Below are 21409 nucleotides of genomic sequence, written 5' to 3'. Positions count from 1 at the left end.
ACCGCCCCCCCCCCCCAACAATTTTTTTTTTTTTGCTTTTTCATATTTTCCACCCCATGCATTCTCCTGTACCTCTCATCCTGACCCACGCATCCCTTATTATTTGTCTCCGTTTCTTTTCTCCTTCGGCCCTGCTGTTGGTAACACCCCCCCCCCTCTTTTTCTGCTGTTGCTTTTGTTATGGTGTGTCCTGATCCGTTCCTTGTTCTCGCTTTTCCACAAGCCTGGACTCTGTCTTTTCTTTTTTTTATAGAAAAAAAAACCTTTCACAAACTGGTTGGCCAGACCTGATAATTTGATTGGAAATTGATTTGGGCAAAGATTTAGAATTTGTTCAGGGTGCCGGCAATTATGTGCCTACTCTTTGCACAAGACACAAAGGAACATTTAATGCTTGCAGATGGGTCTCCAAACTTAGCTTCTGTCTGAGGGACAGCGAGTGCCCTCTCTGATGCAATGCTCTGCCTGAGAAGCACCATTCTGACAGTTCATCGTCGGGCCGAGAATCAAATGCAGACTCGACAGCTCAAAGGTGAGTGCACTATCCCTGAGCTATCCTGGCATCCCAACCATATGACAAAAGTGTCAATAAATCGTTGTGACATGAAATTTTCCAGAACGGTGTAGCTGCTGTAAAATCCTTGGAGGATAACTTTTTTTTTACATGAAGGTCAGGGCTCTTCAACGGGGGGGGGGGGGTGATTGCGGCACTGGATGAGCACAGAGGAAGAAGAAGGGGGACGTGCGGGAAGGTGGATAATTTACAAATGTGGTGATTTATGAATCTGCAGATTATTGCTGTGTAATCCATTCAGGGACTACCAACATCACTGTAGGTTCTGTCAGCATCACCTCCAATTGACAACTGAAATATGGATAGCATGATCTCATATTTATGATGCATGAGTCAGATTGCGATGTAGAATAATGGAATTTAAGGAATCCATGATCACTCATGAAATGAATATCAAAGAACAAAAAAAAAAAAACATCAAAGAAGATAACTTGCATGTAATTTACAAGCTGGTGCTGTGTCCACCTGTGGTTGTGAATGCCAATCATCGAGCTGCAGTTTTCCTTTGTCACAATCTGGGAAGATGTCGACTGGACCCTTTCCGATGTTTATTTTGCTGGTTTTCACTCCCTCTTCTTTTTCATGGGCTCTTCGATACACTGTTATTCACGGGAATCAACACCTTTCCACTTGGTTGTTGCCTATGACGAAGAAGGAAACAGCATGTACATGATTACAGAAGGATCTATCACCTTTATTATGAAAGGTTACTTTCACATTGTCTTAATACCTTTCCTTTTGCCTTCAACGCGATCTTTGCCCAAGCTCGAGTTGCGGATATATGTGATAGCATTTGGTAACAACCTGTCATACATCGGCACGACATGTTTCGCACTTTGAAACTTTTCATCAAACTTGTTTCAAGTCATCAATTGCACATTTTCCAGCACTTCTACTAGTCCCTTGTTTTGCCATTCATTGTTCCTGATCTTCTTAAGGGCAATTAATTTATGCCTGGTGTTGGCTTAATGATTAGGGTGGTGGGCTTGGGATCCGAGGATCCTGAGTTCAAATCCTCCCTGGTTATTGAATTAATACCAGGTGGGGTTGACCCTGCCTGTCATCCTTCCGAGGTCGGCAAAATGAGTGCCAACTTGCTGGTATCCTGTGTCGGAGTGGTGACCCGTCCAGGATTGTGCCCAATAGCCCAGGAGACTGCTGAAGCAGCAGCAATGCTCTGCATAGAATATGGTCCCCATGGATGGATGAGGGCAATTTGGATGAAATCTGTCAGGCAATTGAATCTGGCAGGAGTACGGTGCCTAAGTCTTGAATGGAAGAACGTAAGCGAGGTAGACTACAGGCGGATAGATTAACATTGCGTTTATTCAAAAGTTCATTTCAAGACCATAAAGAGCCCCACTGGCCTTGACAATAAATTCCATGAATCATTTAAAGAGACATTTTCGCCTGGACATGGATGGAACTGCCAAGGTTTGTGATTTTTACCGAATTGAGGGTAAAATGGAAAAACTGGTCACTGTATGAGGCCACGTTTATAAATTCGCTCCGAAGGTTTATGATGGAAGTGACAGAGCAAAGAAGAGTTGCAATGACAGCCGGACAGAATAAAAAAGCAATTGAACAAACCATGACAGACATAAATAATAGATAATAATCAGGTTGTAAATAAAGAAACGCAAGTCAAATCCAACCAATGAAGTTGTCACATCGACAAAGTCTTGGGTTTGACATTTCTATTGAAACTTTGGGTCTGAGTCTCTGTCCGGTGTGAAAAAAAACAAAAACATTGATTGACTGAGCCTTCTGTTTCCTTAAGATACGTCATAGAAAATGAATGAAAGACAGATTGTAATCCTTCAGTAGTATTGGACGAGCTTCAGTGTATTGTAGATTTGTATATTCCTGGCGTTGGCTCAATGGTTCGGGTGGTGGGCTTAGGATCCTAGTATCCTGAGTTCAAATCCACCTTGGCTGTTGAATTAATACCAGGTGGGGTTGACTCTGCCTGTCATCCTTCCGAGGTTGGCAAAATGAGTACCAGCATGCTGGTATACTGTGTCGGAGTGGCGACCCGTCCAGGATTGTGCCCAATAGCCAAGAAAACTGCTTCGGCAGCACCAACGCTCTGCACAGAGTATGGTCCCAATGGATAGATGTATTCGTGTTCCACGGTGTTGTGTTGTATTAGTATTCATTAGTATTGTATTAATATTCAGTATTGCTGCCCATGCAAATCATGACTGTCCCCGATGTACTTGTACTCATAACATTCTATTTGGGCAGGATTACGTCCAACTGAGATAAGGGCTCCGTCCCTTTTGTGCTTCGGAGGGTCGTCAAGACGAGGATACTTGCATTAGTTCAATCGTCCAATTAAGAACTAAAGGATATCCAAATTAACTTCCAACCTCGACAAGTTGGTTCCTGTTTTAATTATCACCTACAATGTGCTCTAACACTTCAAAATCTTTCATTGTGTGCTCCAAAAATATGATAATATTTACTCAGACTTTAACAACCACAATTATTCTCAACTCCTTGTGGAGTCAAGAGGGAAAAAGTCTGTTCCAAGTAGTTCACGAACTGGCTGACCAGGCCTGATGTTGCACCAATTTGGGCAAGGAATTGTAAATTGGTCAGGTTGCTGGCAATAACTCACCCATGCTTGATGAGAGATACCGTTGGATCTTCAACGTTCACCAACTAAGCAGACGGAACAGCCGGTTTAGCGTCCACTCGAGGGACATAGCCCTTTGCGATGCAACACCTGCAAAACACCAGCAATTACAGGTCAGAAATCGAACCCAGATGAGACCGCTCAAATGTAAGTTCCTTCTGCAGCATCTCGTCAGACATGCAACATAACATTCTACAAGTTCAATTTACACATTTTTGGGCAAAATTATTTATTAAGTAATTAACTACTGTACATGCTTCAACCAAAATAATTCTGTAAAACTGCAATAAGGAAAAATATCTAACTAGAAAGTAACCAATGGAATAATAATAATAATAATCTTATAATGTATTCAGTGTAAGTGGCAGTGGAAACAGTCGATAAGTTTAAATTAGAATTTGATAGGTACCTGGAAGTTATGGAGATAGAGAGGTAAAGGGATGTTGGCAGGACTTTTAGGTGGCTTGAGCATTGATGGGTGATTGTGTGGATGTGTAGTGCTGTTGATGGGGGTCTCATCAAGGGGCGTTGTGTGGTTGATGTGTGTTTTTTTATGAAGCCCATGCCCCCTCCCCGGAGGAAAAAAAATGCAAAAACTTTAAAATAAAATAAATAAATAAAAAACACAAAACCACTTTATTTAAAAAAAAAAAATTAAAAATTGCATTTTCTTCTTTGGATCTTGTGTTGATAAATTAGTGTGGTGTTGATGTGGCACAGGTGTTGATGTGGCACACATGATGAATGGCTTCCACCTGTGTCTAATTTCCTTGCATCGGTACATTGAGATCATCTCCATAATAGGTATGTAAAATTGCAGAATTTAGGCCCGACCTCTTGTACAGCAATTCCCTCTGCGTGGCTCACACACCCCTCACCCCCACTCTCTCCTACCTTATCTTCAAAACCTATTCTCCATTTTCTTCCCCCTCCCCCCTTGTACCTTCTATTTTATACTCCATCCTCCCTCATATTTTCCCTTTCAATAAAAACAAATTTTCCCTTTCAAAAACCCCCACCCACTCCATTTTGGAGTAATCATTTGGAGATATGCTCTCTGGCAATGAAGCATTCAGAAAGGGAAGGGAAGTGTGGAACGAGGTCTGTGCAGATGCTTTGCTACCACAAGCAATGAATCCTATTTCTGCGGCTCCCGCAGGATGATGAACCTCTTTCTACATGCAAAGTCAGCACAGTTGTGGGGAGAGAATGAAAGGGGAAATTGTCTAGCCTTCGAAGGCAAAGCAGGACCCCCTGCTGACACAGTTTCCTTCAAGCTACTGCAACAAATCCACCCTTCCACCCTCCACCATCCACCATCAAAACTGGGAAAGCTCAGCTTTTTCCACATCAGCATCTTTCCGACATCATTACATCCCCCTAGACTTATATTTTTACATTAGGCCATGTGGCAGATCTGTCGATGGGTTTCAGTGGGATGCAGGCAGAGAGGAAGTAAATAACCACATGCATGTAGATAGAAAGATAAAGAAATAAATGAATGCATATAAATATATACAGCGAAATAAATAAATAACTGCATGCATGGAGATAAATAGAGAAATAAATAAATAACTAGATGCATGTGGATAGATAGATAGATAGATTTTTTTTTTAATTGGATACACTGTCGAGGCTCGTATAAGAGCTAACATGTAGAACATTCAATTAGGGGAGCAGAAGACAAGAGGGGTGGGAGAAGGAAGGAAAAAACAGTGGGGAACAGAGACATGTGATCTGTGGAAGGGAGAGGGATGGGGTGAGGTACACAGGGTAAACAAGATGGACACTACAGGGACTTTCAGGTCTTTACATGACAGGGACTTTCAGGAAGAAAAGTGGGGAATATGAAGGAGGTGGGTTTGTGGTGGATTAGCAGGGGTAGAAAAGATCGTGTTTTTGGATGGGGGGGAGATAAGAGATGGTGGTGAACGGCTGTTTTGAAGACCTGGGTGAAAGAGTGGGATTGAAGAGAGTGTGGGAGTTTGTTCAAAAGGTGGGAAAAAAGAGAGATGAAAGAGTGAAGGTGAGCAGTGATTCTTGATTTTGGCAGTTTTACCAGAAGGGGGTTGCTGGCGGACCTTGAGCACCCTGAGGAAATATGGGAGGGGAGGGGAATATCTCAGACAAAGCAGGGGGGGTGAGGCTGGAGAGGTAAAATAAATAACTACATGCATGTGGATATATACAGCCACATAAATAACTATTATATATATATATATATATATATATATATATATATATATATATATATATACATATACATATACATATACATATACATATACATATACATATACATATACATATACATATACATATATATATATATATATATATATATATATATACATAACACACACGTCTCCATGCATGAAGATATTTATCTCTATCGATCTACATGCATATAGTTATTTATTTTATTTATCTCTATCGAACTAATTATATACGAGGTGTGTTCAAAAAGTATCCAACCTTAATTTTCCGTGCGTACACAAACGAAGCTCAGGAGGCGTGGTTTGGTGCATGTATGTGGGCGATCCGAATTTGTATGCGTGAATATTTTCCCACCTGCAGAAGCTGTCAGTCGCCGACAGACCGCCGATGAGTGAGGAAGTGTAAGTGAGCTCCATCGGATTTTCGGTTTTGACAAAATGACGGAAAAACTTGAACAACGATACTGCATCAAATTTTGTGTTACGCTTGGCGATTCCCAAGTGGAAACGATCTGCAAGATTCAACAGGCCTTCGGGAACGAAGCAATAGGCACCACACAGAAAAAAAAAAAAAAAAAGAGTGGTACAACCGCTTCAAAGATGGTCGCACATCAGTGGAAAGTGAGGCACGTTCTGGTAGGCCCTCAACATCCCAAAATGAGATCGTCATTGACCAAGTGATGACCCTGCTGATGCAGGATCGTCGAATCACGATCAGAGAACTTGCAGACGAGGCGGGCATCAGCATTGGATCCGTTCATTCCATTGTGACTGAGGATTTGGGCTTAAGGAGAATCTCAGCGAAGTTCGTGCCAAAGCTGCGAACGATCGAGCAGAAGCAACTCCGTTTGGAGATCGCACAGGACATTCTGGAGACTGTGAACAGCGATCACACTGTGAACTGGAGACTGGAGACTGTGAACAGCGATCAACTTCTTCAACACAGTGATCACTGGCGATGAGACCACAGTGATCCGTCATTTTGTCAAAAACGAAAATCCGACAGAGCTCACTTTCACTTCCTCACTCATCGACGGTCTGTCGGCGACTGACAGCTTCTGCAGGTGGGAAAATATTCACGCATACAGATTAGGATCACCTACATACGTGCACCAAACCACGCCTCCCTAGCTTCATTTGTTTACGCACGAAAAATTAAGGTTGGATACTTTTTGAACACACCTCGTATATGGAGTTATCATAGACATCTATCATATAGATCGATTTAGATAGATAATATATATATATATATATTTGATTGATAGGGAAATAAATACATAACTACATGCATGGAGATAGATAGAGGGAGATAAATATCCACATTGATATAGATGGATAAAGATAAATAAACTACATGCATGGAGATTGATAGAGATAAATAAAATAAATAACTACATGCATGTAGATAGATAGAGATAAATAACTACTTACATGCATGTAAATGGAGATAAATAAATATATACATGGATGCACACACACACACACACACACACACACACACACACACACACACACACACACACACACACACACACACACACACACACACACACACACACACACACACACACACGTAGAGAGACAGATATAAATAAATAAATAAATATATACATGGATGTAGATCATTGGTCCCCAACCTGCGGCCTGCGAGGACTTTCCAATCAAAACAGATTTACATGTAGCAATTTTAAAGGGGTTTACACAATGCCGCTGCCGGCCACTGCCGCTTACTGCTGGGAGGAATCAAATCAATTTGCATGAATAAGATGCATCAATAAAACTCAATAAAATGAATCAATTTTTTTCTGGCTCCCAACATCCTTGGGAGTAGTGAATGCGGCCTGTGGGATCAAAAGGTTGGGGACCACTGATGTAGATAGATAGATATAAATAACTACCTACATGCATGTAGATAGATAGATATAGATAAATAAATATATACATGGATGTAGATAGATAGATTTAAACAAATAAATATAGACATGGATGTCGATAGATAGATATAAATAAATATATACATGGATGTAGATAGATAGATATAGATAAATAAATATATACATGGATGTAGATAGATAGATATAAATAAATATATACATGGATGTAGACACACACACACACACACACAGATATAAACATGTAGAGAGAGACACAAATGTAGAGACAGATATAAATAAATAAATAAATATATACATGGATGTAGATAGATAGATATAAATAAATATATACATGGATGTAGACACACACACACACACACACACACACACACACACACACACACACACACACACACACACACACACACACAGATATAAACATGTAGAGAGAGACACAAATGTAGAGACAGATATAAATAAATAAATATATACATGGATGTCGATAGACAGATATAAATAAATATATGACGACATACAGACAGATAAACAAACAAGAAGAAGACGTCGTGCAGAGCACGGTACTTGCAAAATCCACAAAACAAATTTAACCTCATAAATAATTTGTGGTTGAATTCAATGACCAAATGTGCGATGACTCTTTAAATTTCAAGTCAGTCGGATGAAAATTTACAATTTTAGAAATCTGGCCTATGTTGTCCCTTTGGCTTATGTGGACCTCAAAATAATTGGTGGTTGAATTCATTGACCTGAAATATAAATACTCTTCAAATTTCAAGTCAATTAGATGAAAATTGAGGCTTTTAGAAACCTCACCTTAGTTATTGACCTTTTGACCTCAAAAATAATAGGCTTCTTCCTTGTGACAAACTCGACAATCTAGTGAAGTTCCGTGAAGATCAGTTTAAAACTGTGACCAGTAGGTGACAAACAGACAGACAGGATAACAAAATCGACTAACCAATATACTTGAAAAATCTTCCGATTTTGCAAGTAACAAATAGACCAAGATAAAGCAAAGGCATTTTACACACATGAAAGGCATCCATCCAATGATGCACGAGGGGATTGCAAAACTCTCAAGGTTTAATCCATCACACACACTACACCTTCACAATGCCATCCGATATATATATATATATATATATATATATATATATATATATATATATATATATATATATATATATATATATATATATATATATATTGTTGCGGGCCAGGGGTCGGTGGCAAGAACGACCATGAGGTGGGGAAAGCTTGCGTCGTCTCCCACCAAACTCCCCGGAATTGTAGGCCATCGCTCGGATAACTCCGCAAGCCGGCGGGTCATTTAACTGACCGTGAAACGCCAACATCTCGACCGCGTGGTGGAGGGTTATTTTGTCTCGATCCAATGTACCTAAGTAACCACGCGGTCTCGGCTACCGGGGATCCACGCCCTCGGAACGCCTGGCCGAACCGAATTCACTCTTCCGGCAGTGGTAGAATTACACCTAGCGACTTCCACTCGCCTACTCACCTTTCCGGCTCGGATGCAGTTGAGCGGTCCTGCCCAGGACGTTCCAGCTACAATTGTCCGGTTATCGGAGATAAAATCCCGCCTATACTCAGATCCAAACCATGCTGGACCAATGCAAGAAGGGACGGAAACGAACTGGGGACATTTCTAACAAGTTTTATTTGCAGTAAAAGACAAAGGCAAGACTTAATGTGAATATGCAAGCAAGGAATATGTACAATGATCCAAACACACTTATTCAGTTCTACTTAAAGACGGGCCCACACGCAGACACACACACAAATGAAAAGAAACCCAGAGTTCTTTATTGGACCCTCACAGCTGAGTAGAGAGAGAAAGCTGGGGGTCAGAGTTCGGATGAGTACCTGGCCGTCGGAGAAAGGGGGTACTCCATGCTGTGGCACATGCCAATGGTCACTAGTTTGGTCCCCAGTCGCACGTGTGGGACTCGAAGTTCGTGAGGGAGCTCGGGTGTTGAATGGTCGGGGTCCACGGAGGGGGGTCAGGGTCGCTCTTTCCTTCCTTGTAGAGGGCCAGGAGAGACATGTTCGCTGCCTCAACGGCCTTCTGCTCAACCCTCGTGACAGTCCTCGTAACAACCACTGCTACCACCCCTTCGTAACAGCCTTTGTAACCCCCTTCGTAACAGCAAAAACCCAACAAAACTCCAACACTGCCTCAGAGAGTGCTTGAGAATTTATGGACCTCCCTCAGCGGGGAGGGGCCTTGGTGAACACACCTCGCTGTCCGTCTGTGATTGGACAGGGTCCTACGGCATACCTTTCCGGTGCACGGTTTCGGCCTTGTTTGGAGAAAGCCGACCCTCCCCTCCGCGCATGTTCGAGAAAGGTCGTGGTGGTGAAACTGCCTTGAACATCCTTGGCAATCCGTCTCAGGCAAAGGTGCGCTGTGGCCCACGAACCGAGGACTGCAAGCGCGATGGTACCGTGGATCGTAATGGGCCGAGGGGTCATGCAGATGGGATGGTTGTTAGATGGCTTGTTCGATGTAATAACCTAACTAAAAGAAATCACAACGCATGCCTTTGATTCTCCCACTAGACAAAAGGAAGGAGATCTGACTACACACATACTTAACGACATTACTGACATTTGGGACATCTGTATGTTGAATGCAAATGATTTCCAGATCCATTAAAATATATATATATATATATATATATATATATATATATATATATATATATATATATATATATATATATATATATATATATATATATATATATATATATATATATATATATATATATATATATATATATATATATATATATATATATATATATATATATAATCACTGCACTTTCGCCTGTACGTTATTTTCACCCCGTCCGCCCTCTGTCCGCCTGATGCAGGAATTATTTTTCTGAACGTATCATGAAGAATATCATTCCACATTAGAGGGATAAGCACACATATAATCACGTTGCTGAAGTTAAAATTGTCTGCCTTTGCATGAGAGCGACGTCACGGCCCATTAGGCTGCGGGGCAATGATAAAAGTGAACATCTGGTGAGACGTGTTCCTCGAGAGCACCAGAATTGCAGGAAAACTCACAAGGTTTCACCATCTGCCTTTTCCACCATCCTCTCCAAAAAACCCTTCGTCGAGTCTCGAGTGGGTAGCTTGCGGTGGGTAGAGGATGGGGAACCGCAAGCCATGACCCATAACCAATTCCTCTCGATCCCACTTGGACGCTCGAACTGAAATCGCGCCCCGTTATGAACTGTTGGAATCACGACTGCCGGGCAATGTGCTCCACTTGCCACGGGCACTGATCCGTTTTAATTCCTTTGTTGCTGCGTGCTAAACGCCAGCGATGCTGCATTCATCATTTGCAACTGCGCAGCGCAGCAGAAAATTGCACCAAACGCCGTGCACGCTTCAAGCGCAGATCTGGTTGCTCACTATCGATGGCTCAGGAAGAGGTAATTCGGGGATATCCATTTTGAACCATTTCGCATGGTACGGCACTTTGGGTCGATCACTCCACGATGAAACTTGACACCTCGAATCATCCGTATTGCTGCCCCTGCAGTCATGCATTTGTGCACACAACACTTAAAATCCCATTGGGTTTGGGTTTGGCCTGGCCTGGGTTTGAATCTCGGCCCAGCTACAAACTGTCATCCTGGTGTCAAGAATAGGTGAACTATCGCCGGCACCCTGAAGAAATTACAAATTCCTGTTCTAACCTGCAGTGGGCGTAGCAGAAGCAGCACAGTCACCCACTCACCCCCGTCAGCCATTGATGCCACTCACAGCCATGCGCTGCATAAATGAGAATAGGAGAAGGGAGGAAGGAAAAATGAGAAGGAAGATTATGGATGCAAAGCATCACCTATTTAAATGCTTGCGATGTGATGGCAATAAAATTGGATATTAGGATAGTAAAAGTGCCAAAATTCTGATCGGAATTCTGACCTTAGACGTAAACAATTCCAGTTTTACATATTCAACTCTTTAGCAGATTATTCCCCTCAGATGTTGCAATATCGCATTGCCGTGGGATTCCAGTAAAACATCAAGTCCATTTTTTTCATTAATTGTAACCGTGTGAATTCGTCCTCAAATTGCTTTTAATTCTTTCAGAGGATTTTTTATTGCTGTCCTCGAAATGATGTTTCCAAATTTTACACGTCCGCGTCACGACGATTAAATAAATAAATTGCCAGTTGAAACAAAAACACCATGTTCCCATGGCGACGGATATAACAATGTTGTTGATGCTTGCAATTACCTCGGATTAATATCTTTTATTTATCTTCATTTTAATATTCACAGTGCATGAAGGATAGCCTCGGCCCTCAAGGTAGGTGCACTCACCTCTGATCTGTCTTGTCTCGGTACGATTCTCAGCCGAGATATAAATTGCCATCCTGGTGCTTCGCAAGTGGGGCACAGTATCAATGTGTGTCATCCCTTGGAACGAGGAGGCTGGGTGTACCATCTGCTCACATTGTTTGGTGGAGCCATTAACGTCGTAGTTGTAGTAGTAGTAGTATATACAGAACCTTGGCTCATGAAAGAACAAGGTCACATGGTCAGAGGAGTCAATTGGGGCAAACGAGTAGGAGGGGTTGGAGGTGAAGTTAGTTACCATTGTCCTGACAATAAGCGCCCCCCCCCCCGGGAGGGGTTGAAAAATAATGCTCTTCCCTCGCTCCACCCCTCCAATAAATTCACAAGGGTAGTTATTGGGGTCAAGCAAAAATTACTGCCAAACAATTTATACCTGCATAACATCTTTATCTGTTACTAAAAAGAGCAATGTCTGTCTGTCCGTCCATCATGCTTTATCCCAAAGGATTCTTGCTCTTGTAAGAATTTTTTTTAAACATGGCACCATTAGAAAGATAATAGTCGATTAACTCGAAACAACAAGCTCAAATGAGCTAATATCCTCGTCCTCTTAATGATGACGTCATAAAAACGAATATGACGTTATTGTGATGTATCAGGTTTGCGATAAATTATCAGTGCTAATGCCCGGCTTCATTCCCGCAAACAAAATTCAAACAGCTTGCCTAGTTTCGGAGATAATGGTATCGGTGATTTCCATTAGTGGCGATATTATGACGTCAACTTTTTTTTCTAGGAAGAATTTCCAAAACCGGAGATGGTTACTGTCTGCGTGTGGGCTTTCTGCATATACATGGCACGTTTCACGAAGATCCGATGAAAACTCTGGGTTGTGAAACAAAAAATGTCAAAAAATAGGCATGACGTCATAAAAATTGATATGACGTCATAGTGATGTATCATATGTGCGGTAATTCATCTCTGCCAATGCCCTGTTCGATTCCCGCAAACAGAATTCAAAAAGCTTGCCGAGTTTCGGAGATAATTTTTTAGGCGATTTCCATTAGCGGAGATATTTTGACGTCATAACTTTTTTTTTCTAGGAGGAATTCTCAAAATCGGAGATGGTTACTGTCTGAGCAGGGTATTTTTACATATGTATGCCAAGTTTCAGGAAGTTTCGATGAAAACTGTAGGCTGTGAAACAAAAAAGTCCACAAGAAGAAGATTAAGAACAACAACATGAGTAAGACTTGGAGATCCTCCACGAGGGTCTAAAAATGTGGCAGGGCCTCCACCTATCTGCATACAGATCATGGGACCAGGTACGCAGCCTTTTCAGAACATTCATAACACAAGCTTTGACGTCTTCACCATTCGTAAACTCCGTGCCAAAGGAAAGAAAAATCACATGACAAGTCTGGATCGTATGAGAAATTATTTTGAACTTTCTAAAGCATTTCTACTGGAGTAGTAGTGGTCACATTTGCTGTGTGATGGTGGGAATTCTCGTGTAATATGGTCACTCCCCGAAACATCTCACCTGACTCTCATCTTCGTAGAGTCATCTTCGGAGAGCTTCTCTCACACAAGTCACTGGAGTACATCAAAAAAAAAAATCACATGTTCAATAAAATCGACATGAAAACAAAATTTTGTGATATGGTTTCAAACAGAGTAACCATAAATTTGTGTTTTGAAGAGCTGTGAGTGGTGGTTTAAACTGGTTATTCACTGGTTATTCTAATCACGGGATCATTGGCTGCTTCTCCTGCCACACAAGTCTCATCACTGTTTGCGTGATAGTGTTAAAATGATTGTTTTTATTGGTTCCATTGTTACCTGAAAAAGTATCTGAAATCGTTTTTATCTATTTAATATTCGTGGAAATATCTTCAAAGCTCAACTGCATTTCTCTTCTCCATTTGGCATGATCAATAATCTCAAACAATAATATTGTTGCGGGGCCGGGTATCGGTGGCGAGCACAACTGCGAGAGGGAGCAGTAGAGTCGGCTCCACCGAACACACCGGAATTGAGGTCGTGACTCTTGGATAAGTCCGAAAGGCACGGGTCCCTTACTGGACCATGAATCGCCAATAATTCGACCACGTGGGGTAGGGTCAATTGCCAAACCTCAATATACCTAATTACCCACGAGGCAAAGCTACTGGGGAATTCACACCCTCGACAGACCTCGAGCGGAACGAGCCGTTACCGTGCCCGAACCGTGTGTAACCCAAGCGGAGGTTACCGAGGCCTGTCGGTCCAAATGAACAATTTACTGCCTCGCTATTTCTCAACACACACCATGCTAAGCCAATGAAAGAAACACAGAAACGAGCTGGAACATTTAACAAAAGGGATATTTATTTATAATGGGGCAGGGGAGCATGCAAGAAGGCAGAGTTAACCAAATAAAAGGAATGCAGGTATGTACAATGAGCAAAGAAAAAGCACTTAACAATTCTACTTACAGGACGGCACCACACACACACACACACACACACACACACACACACACACACACACACACACACACACACACACACACACACACACACACACACACACACACACACACGAAATGGACCCCGTGGGTCTATCTCGGTCAAGCCGGGCCGGGTACCTGTCCGCTTCGTGCGGCCACACAGACTCCGAAACCTCCACGGTGGGACCCGAACCCACGACCCGAAGTCCATGGCCCACGAACGAGGCCGTTCAACCACGATCACCACTGTCTCAGTCCGATCCAGCCACGACCACGACCGTTTGCAGAAGGCTCGTCGACAACCACCAACCACGCCGCAATCGCCATGATCACAGTCTCTCGAACACTGGTCCAGGCAACCACTCTCCTCCTCTTGAGGAGGGAGGAGCTTCTTCTCCCTGCCACTCACCTCCTGATGAGATGGTGGGTTGTCAGGCGACTCGTGGTGGCCTCCCGATTGGCCGGGCCGAACACTCCATCTGGCTAGGGCGGAGCCAGCCTGAGGTGATAGCTTCCCTGATTGGGCAAGGGGTGGTCTGGTAGGAGGGGCAACGACCACCCTCCCACCATGTGTGTGTCTGAGAACCCAAACGGAACAGCCAGGGGAGCACCCTATTCTCCACCTCACCCCTGTACGTGACACGATGCACGTGGGCGATGGCAGCAATGGTGTTGTTATTGTTGTAGTTATTGATGTAAAAACCTAGCTAAAAAAATAACCCGAAACGCACACATGTAATTCCCATTAGACAGAAGGGGATGGATTCTAACTGTACACATACTTATCGACATAACTAACTTTGGGACCTGAATGTTGAGTGTGCATGGTTTCCAGATTCGTAACAATATTATCTCCCAATAAACCAAGCTGCGACAAGGCAGTCTCAATGAGAATGAAATTGTCCTAGTCGTCACAAAGAGCTGTACACAACGCAACAAGACCGTCATGGGACGACAGAGGTGTGTGTATTATATGGAAGTATTGGTATTTATAAAAAGGTCTATTCTACCAATGTCGCCTGTGTGCCATATACAGTTCTTTCAGAAAGTATTCACACCCCTCGAATTTTGTCACATTTTGTGTTGTTGGTCAGAGTGAAGTGCTGAGTAGGCGGAACGCTAGACCGACAATAGACATAGTAATTACGCATACAGACTTTCTCACATGCCATGTGAAGCTATTTCACACGTTCTATCCCTTCCATCTACTGTCTTGTCTGCTATAGATACACAAAACTAAAAGAGCAACTGCAAATACGCACCTCTTCACTCTCCCTCTTCTGTATGACATTTGCATCTCATTACACCTCATTTTGCACCTCCTCACTCACACACCATAAACACCCCCAGTTTTCTTCCCTCCTCCCTCTCCTAAGCGACTGAGTTGCATTGGTACATCGACCATGCCAGGTATTCTAGAGGTCGTTCACACCTTAAACTCTCTCTCATCTTTCTTGCTCCCTGATTTCCTCGGGTGCGTTTCTGATGGCACCTGTAATGTTTGCATAAGTTAAGATTGTAGAAGTTTAATTTTGGCTTAGCTCTGCCCTGTATCTTCTCTTTTGTAAATAATTGTACACAACTCCTTCCCAATTCCATATCCAGGTGATGCATGACATCATCGCCGAGCGCCGAAGGAAGGGAGTACTCGGTTTTTACTCCGTTTTCTTGCTTTCTTGTTTGTTTGTTCGTCCGAGTAATATCTCAGCCATCCTTTGAGCTAGCAAGCTGAAATTTGGGGACAAAAGTGAATATGTGCTTTGGCAAAAACAGAATTTTTATTTTTTATTAATCAATTAATTAATTACTTAATTATTATTGATTTATTCATTCCTTATTTATTTTCTTTCTCATCTGGGTAATCTCAGGCACCTTTTGAGCTAGGAAGCTGATATTTGGACATGACAGTGAACAAGTGGTTTGCCAACAAAGGGTATTTTTGATTTATTGATTAATCAATTAATTATTTAATTTTTCCTTTGATTACTTAATTTTCGAAAAGTTACACATTCGGATGAAACAGTGGTGTTTTCAGAATGCTATTCGGCAATCGATTGAGAAATTAATTATTTAACAATTATAATTTATTCATTTTAATTATGCAATTAATCAATCCATTATTGTACACCACTCACTCCCAATTCAAACTCCATGTGCTGCAAGGCAGCATCGCTGGGTGCCGAAGGCGTCCCTTCAATGTTGCTTTCTGAAGGATTGGTTATTAATTTATTTGGCACAGGGACAGTGTACTTTGAATGTACCGCCACTTGTTGCATTTCTTTTTCCGCACTTCACCAATCCTTGCCTTCCCCTGCTTTTCACAATGCTTTATTGGTTCGTGGGTGCCAGCAGTGACCACTATTTTCGTTGTGTCTGTGTGTCTGTGTGTCTGTGTGTCTGTCTGTCTGTTTGTGACTCTCTCCAGAGCATTGCTCCGTGACGTTTGACGCGATATTGATGAAGCTTGGACAAAAGCTCGATATCATGGTCTAGTTGTGTCTTTTTGTATGAGGGATGTCCCACGCCCCTTGTGGGCAGAGCCACGCCCACTTGAATTTTTTTTGTCGCAATTTCATTTCCAAGAAGCTGTGCGTAATGTCCATAACTACAACATATAAAAAATCCGATTTGATTTGGTCAATTTTGACGGAAGAGATAGCTTTTTACAGTAGGGCTTCCTCAAAAACTTCCACTAACTCAATTATACCCATCGTGGCATTGTTCAATAATGCCCACGAACCATCGTCGCCTGCCGGCTTGTAAAACCTTTTGTTATTGTGCCACATGACCTCCCCTCACCCTTGCTTTATGAATAAATTGCCCTCATTATAAATGTATCCAGCTCGTTCTGTCTTTTTCTCCATTGGTCCAGCCTACTCTGCACACAGTTTAGCTGGGAAGTTCCACCCCATTGATTTAGCTCTTTTTAACTGATGCACACTTGGCAGCTCCACTCGGCTGCACCTGTTACGGTAAGTTCAACACAAATACACATCAAGGGCACATGACACCACCCCCCCCCCCCCCGCTTGGTAATGCTACCCACAGGTAAGGTGTCAGGTGGAGTAGTGTAACCCTGCCAGGATTGGCAGTACCAGTTGGCGTTCATGGTTGCTTAGTAACCTGTTGGCACGAGGAGTTATCTGTGCCCGGCAGCCTCAGTACCGGGCATTCACGAGAAACCCGAGTGCTTACCCTCGTGGCAATCCTCGAACCCTGGATCCCTCACAATAACATTCAATTGAAATTAAGTTATTCCTTGATTATAAACTGACATCTGTGGACAGAAGCACAGACAGACAGAAGTAAACCAATTACATAACCCCACTTTTTGTTTCACGTGCATATAAGTTTAAGTGTTTGGGGTGGGGGGGGGGGGGAGTGAATGTTGTTTTGTGGCCAAGGTCTGTAAAGGGGAGGAGCACGTATGTATAGTCACAAAAAGGATATGGTAGTGCTTACTAGCATCCATCAGACTGTATTCATCACACAATGAATGACAACAAGATAACGTTGATTGAGGTATGCTGACTATATCTCTCCACAAATGACTCACAAACTTCCTCTCCTGTCACAGTCAACACATGGCTCTTAATGGAATTCTCTCATCTCCTCTTCCCATCCAGGCTTGAGTTCCTCAAGGCAGTGTTCTTGGCACTGTGCTTTTTCTGATTTCAATGATCTCTCAGACTCTCTGGAAAATCCTCTTTATCTCTTTGCTGATGACTACACCCTCTGTCATAACATCTTTCACCCCTCTGATCGGCAGGCAGCAGCCTCTTCAATCTCTGCAGATCTGGATAAAATCAAAAGCTGGTCAAACACATGGAATATGATTTTCAATCCTGACAAATCTCACAACCTCATGAGATCTCTCCGAAAGGACCGTCTGGAACCCCCCCCCCCCACCCCATCTACTTTCTCAACAATCCCCATGAAGAAGTCCTTTCATTCAAGCTTTTTGGCCTCTATCTGCCATGATCTTTCCAGGGAAAGCCACATCTCCAAGCTGGCCTCCAAAGCCAGTTGCCGACTGGACATGCTACATTGTGCAACGTACTTCATTGGCACACCTGAGAACACTTACAAAGCTTTCATTGGCAATCTGATGGAGTACTGCTCTCCCATCTGGGGTAGTGCTCCTGCCTCACACCGAACTCGACTTCACGTTGTGGAAACCAAGGCTTTTAGGATCATTAGTATCTCCTGTGATGAAGCTGAGTCTTTGGGTGTCTCTCTCACTGGAGGCAGATTGGTGATCTTTCTGTCTTCTACCATCTCCTCTCCAGCCTTGCCCCCCATGCTCTGTCTCTGATCTGTCCCCCCCCCCTATATTTCCGTAAGGTGCTCAAGATCAACCAAAAACTCCCTTCTGGTGAAACTACCAAAATCAAGAATCACTGCTCACCTTCACTCTTTCATTCCTCTTTTTCCCCACCTTTGGAACAAACTCCCATACTCTCTTCATTCCCACTCCTCCCTCCAGGTCTTCAAAACAGCTGTTCACCACCATCTCATATCTTTCCCCATCCAAAATCTTGATCTTTTCTACCCTCGCTAATCCACCGCAAACCCACCTCCTTCAAATTCCCTGTTTTCCTTTCTGAAAGTCCCTGTAGTACAATCTTGTTTCCCCCATGTGCCCCATACCATCGCTCTCCCTTCCACAGATCTTTGATTGTCTCTGTTCCCCAGTATTTGTGCTTCTCTTTCCCACCCCTCTTGTGTCCTGCCTTGTGACATGTTCTGTGTGTTAGCTGTGACATGAGCCTCGACATGGTATACAAAAAAAAAATGTGGAAAGCAAGGAGAAGCTGCTATTTCGGACATTAATCCTTCGTCGGAGCAAAATAGAGTGCTGACGTTTCGGCTGTTGACCCTTTCGCACACCTCAATCAACATGTGATTGATTTCATCCATTGCTCTCCCTCTCCGCTGACACAGGTCAACACTATCCTTCACAAGCAAGACGAGTTGATTTTACACATGCACATGCAAGCAATCAGGACATCAGCACACACACTTAGACTGCCACAGGCAGATGATCACATGTGTACTCAAGCCACCACAAGCATATCGCACACACATACACACACACACACACAACAAACGAGCTTCACACTCCTGGTTGCCTAATTGCCAAATTTCCACAAGCTCCTGTTCCCATTTATTGTCACCACCTGCCAGAATTTATCTAATTATTTCTTAAACTGATCAATTGCAATTACTTTCACCGTCTCTCTCCCTGTTTGATGAATCATGAAAGAACTGACAAAGAATGAAAGGTTGCGATTCCCATGCGGGTTATAGTACGCTTGAATGCTGAAAGTGAAAAAGAAGCAAAAGATTGTGTCACAAGAGGTGCGTGCAGTAGTATCATTCAAAATTTGTTCACAAAAGCTGGGATTTTCATATGTAAAAGATATGAGGATCAATCATTTCAAGAGAAAGACGAAGAACAAAAAGAAATGTTTCTGAGCTCAGAATTTAATTTTGAAAAGGTTAAAAGTTTATGTTCCTGTGGATACATGATAGAGGCATCAAAAGCAGCAGAATTAGCCGTTAGATAAAGTATAAAGTCAGACTGGAAAAAGTGGAGACAACTAGGTGGTATCATGAAGCACAGAAACATTCAATTACTTGTAAAAGTTTGAGTATATAAAGCCAGTACCAGACCGGTATTGATGTATGGAAGCGAAATGTGGGCAGTGCGGATTGAGGATGTGAAAATAATTATGGAAAGAACAAAGATGAGAATGATACGATAGATGAATGGATTTTCTCTGAAAGAAAGAATACTGAGCTCAGAAATAAGGAAAAGAGTAAAAATCAATGCTAGTGAAGAAAAACTTAGGAAGAAAAGACTTGTTTGGTATGGTCATGTACAATGGTCAGACAATGAAACTGTAAAGAAAGCAATAAAGCTCCATGGTAGAAGGGAGAAAGGAGAGATGATATCATAAAAAACATGGAGTGAAAAAGTCAAGAAAGATGTGGAATGTTTGGGCATGCATGAAATGGACATGACACCCCCAGGCAGCCTCCGTTAATAATACTCAACTAGACGAGTAGCCTTAATCAGAGTTGAACAGAGTTCTCAAATGTAACCATAAGTTGCTTTTGTACCTTGAATGTGGATAATGTCAAAGTTATCCACACCTGTTCCTCAGTGTGTGCGTTTCTGCACCTCCTGTGGTTTGAGGTGTGCTGCAAGGCCAACCACTTTGTCGAACCATGCCGATAACCACCAACCAGTTTGACAAAGTTGCGAATTCAACCATAACATTTTTATGTCTAATTTAACCAGAAGTCGATTTTATACGTTGAATGTGCATTGCACAGTATGTCCAAGGAGATGATTAATCCTGTTTTTTTTTTTTAAATTGGATACATGATGGGAACTTGTGGAAGTGCTGGAGCAGAATGGAAAGGGGAAACACCAACAACAGAGTGGAAGTGAGTGTAATAGTGAGATTGAGATCAGGGGGGGGAGGACACAAGAGAATGAACTAGCTGCACACAAGCTTAATGCCACATAGCAAGAAGAGTAAGAGGAAAATAGGGACAAAACAGCAAAGAAACAAACCAACAGACAACTAATAAGTGAAAAAAAGTGAGTGAGGGGAGGGGGATCTCAAAAATCTGGAAAGTGGGATTACTTGTGAATGGGGTCATTTTGGGTGGAAGAGATCATGAGCATGAATGGGGGATGACCTGAAGTAGTGGTGAACAGTTGTCTTGAAGCCCTGGAGGGAAGAATGTGACTTTACAGAATGGGAAAGTTGGTTCCACAGGCAAGAAAAAGAGGAACAAATGAGTGATGGTGAGCAGTGAGGGTGGATTTTGTGTATTTTCTTCACCATCTGAGCATCTGCGTGTTGTTGTTAAGTCATACTTTTCTTATCCCTACTCATAATAAAGGACATTTGTTTGTGGGTGATTTTTCTAATTTTTTTAAAGCAGGATCTCAGGCTTGTGGAGAATCTGTGACACAAATCACACACACACATGCAGACAAACACAGGAGACAACACCAAAAATTGACTTGCACACAAAGACAGCTGCTAAGATTGGGGTAAGTGGGTTTTTGAGCAACAGTCGGTTCTCTCCAAGGATCTCTGCTGACTTTCTCAAAGACAAGTTTCCAGTCGTTGTTTGTCACGTTTTGGCTGTTATTTTGTGACCTCCATGTTTACTGCGTGTTCCGAGTTCGGTTTTGTTTCAAAACTTGTGCTATTTGGTGAGTAT

At 42.5% G+C, this 21409-nt stretch overlaps 1 long non-coding RNA gene across 15 annotated transcripts in view; it reads right to left on the bottom strand.

The window, feature by feature from the left end:
- Positions 1–21409, bottom strand: part of LOC147034517 (uncharacterized) — a 106845-nt gene that overhangs the window by 83703 nt on the left and 1733 nt on the right. For 11 of the 15 annotated variants that reach the window (XR_015059135.1, XR_015059136.1, XR_015059130.1 and 8 more), the window contains exons 1-4: positions 11695–21409; positions 11064–11139; positions 3198–3305; positions 1040–1215 (exon numbers count right to left, since the gene is read on the bottom strand). The exon at positions 11695–21409 is cut by the window's right edge. This is a non-coding gene — a long non-coding RNA (uncharacterized LOC147034517). The remainder of the gene's footprint in view (positions 1–1039; positions 1216–3197; positions 3306–11063; positions 11140–11694) is intronic. The other 4 variants (XR_015059154.1, XR_015059144.1, XR_015059148.1 and 1 more) reach the window with 2 other exon arrangements.

This window comes from Eptatretus burgeri, chromosome 1, assembly GCF_056783735.1.
Source record: "Eptatretus burgeri isolate ZD-2024b chromosome 1, Ebu_testis_v1, whole genome shotgun sequence".
NCBI lineage: Eukaryota > Metazoa > Chordata > Myxini > Myxiniformes > Myxinidae > Eptatretus > Eptatretus burgeri.
Note: the sequence above shows the minus strand (reverse complement) of the source record. Positions and strands in the feature narration are given on the sequence as shown.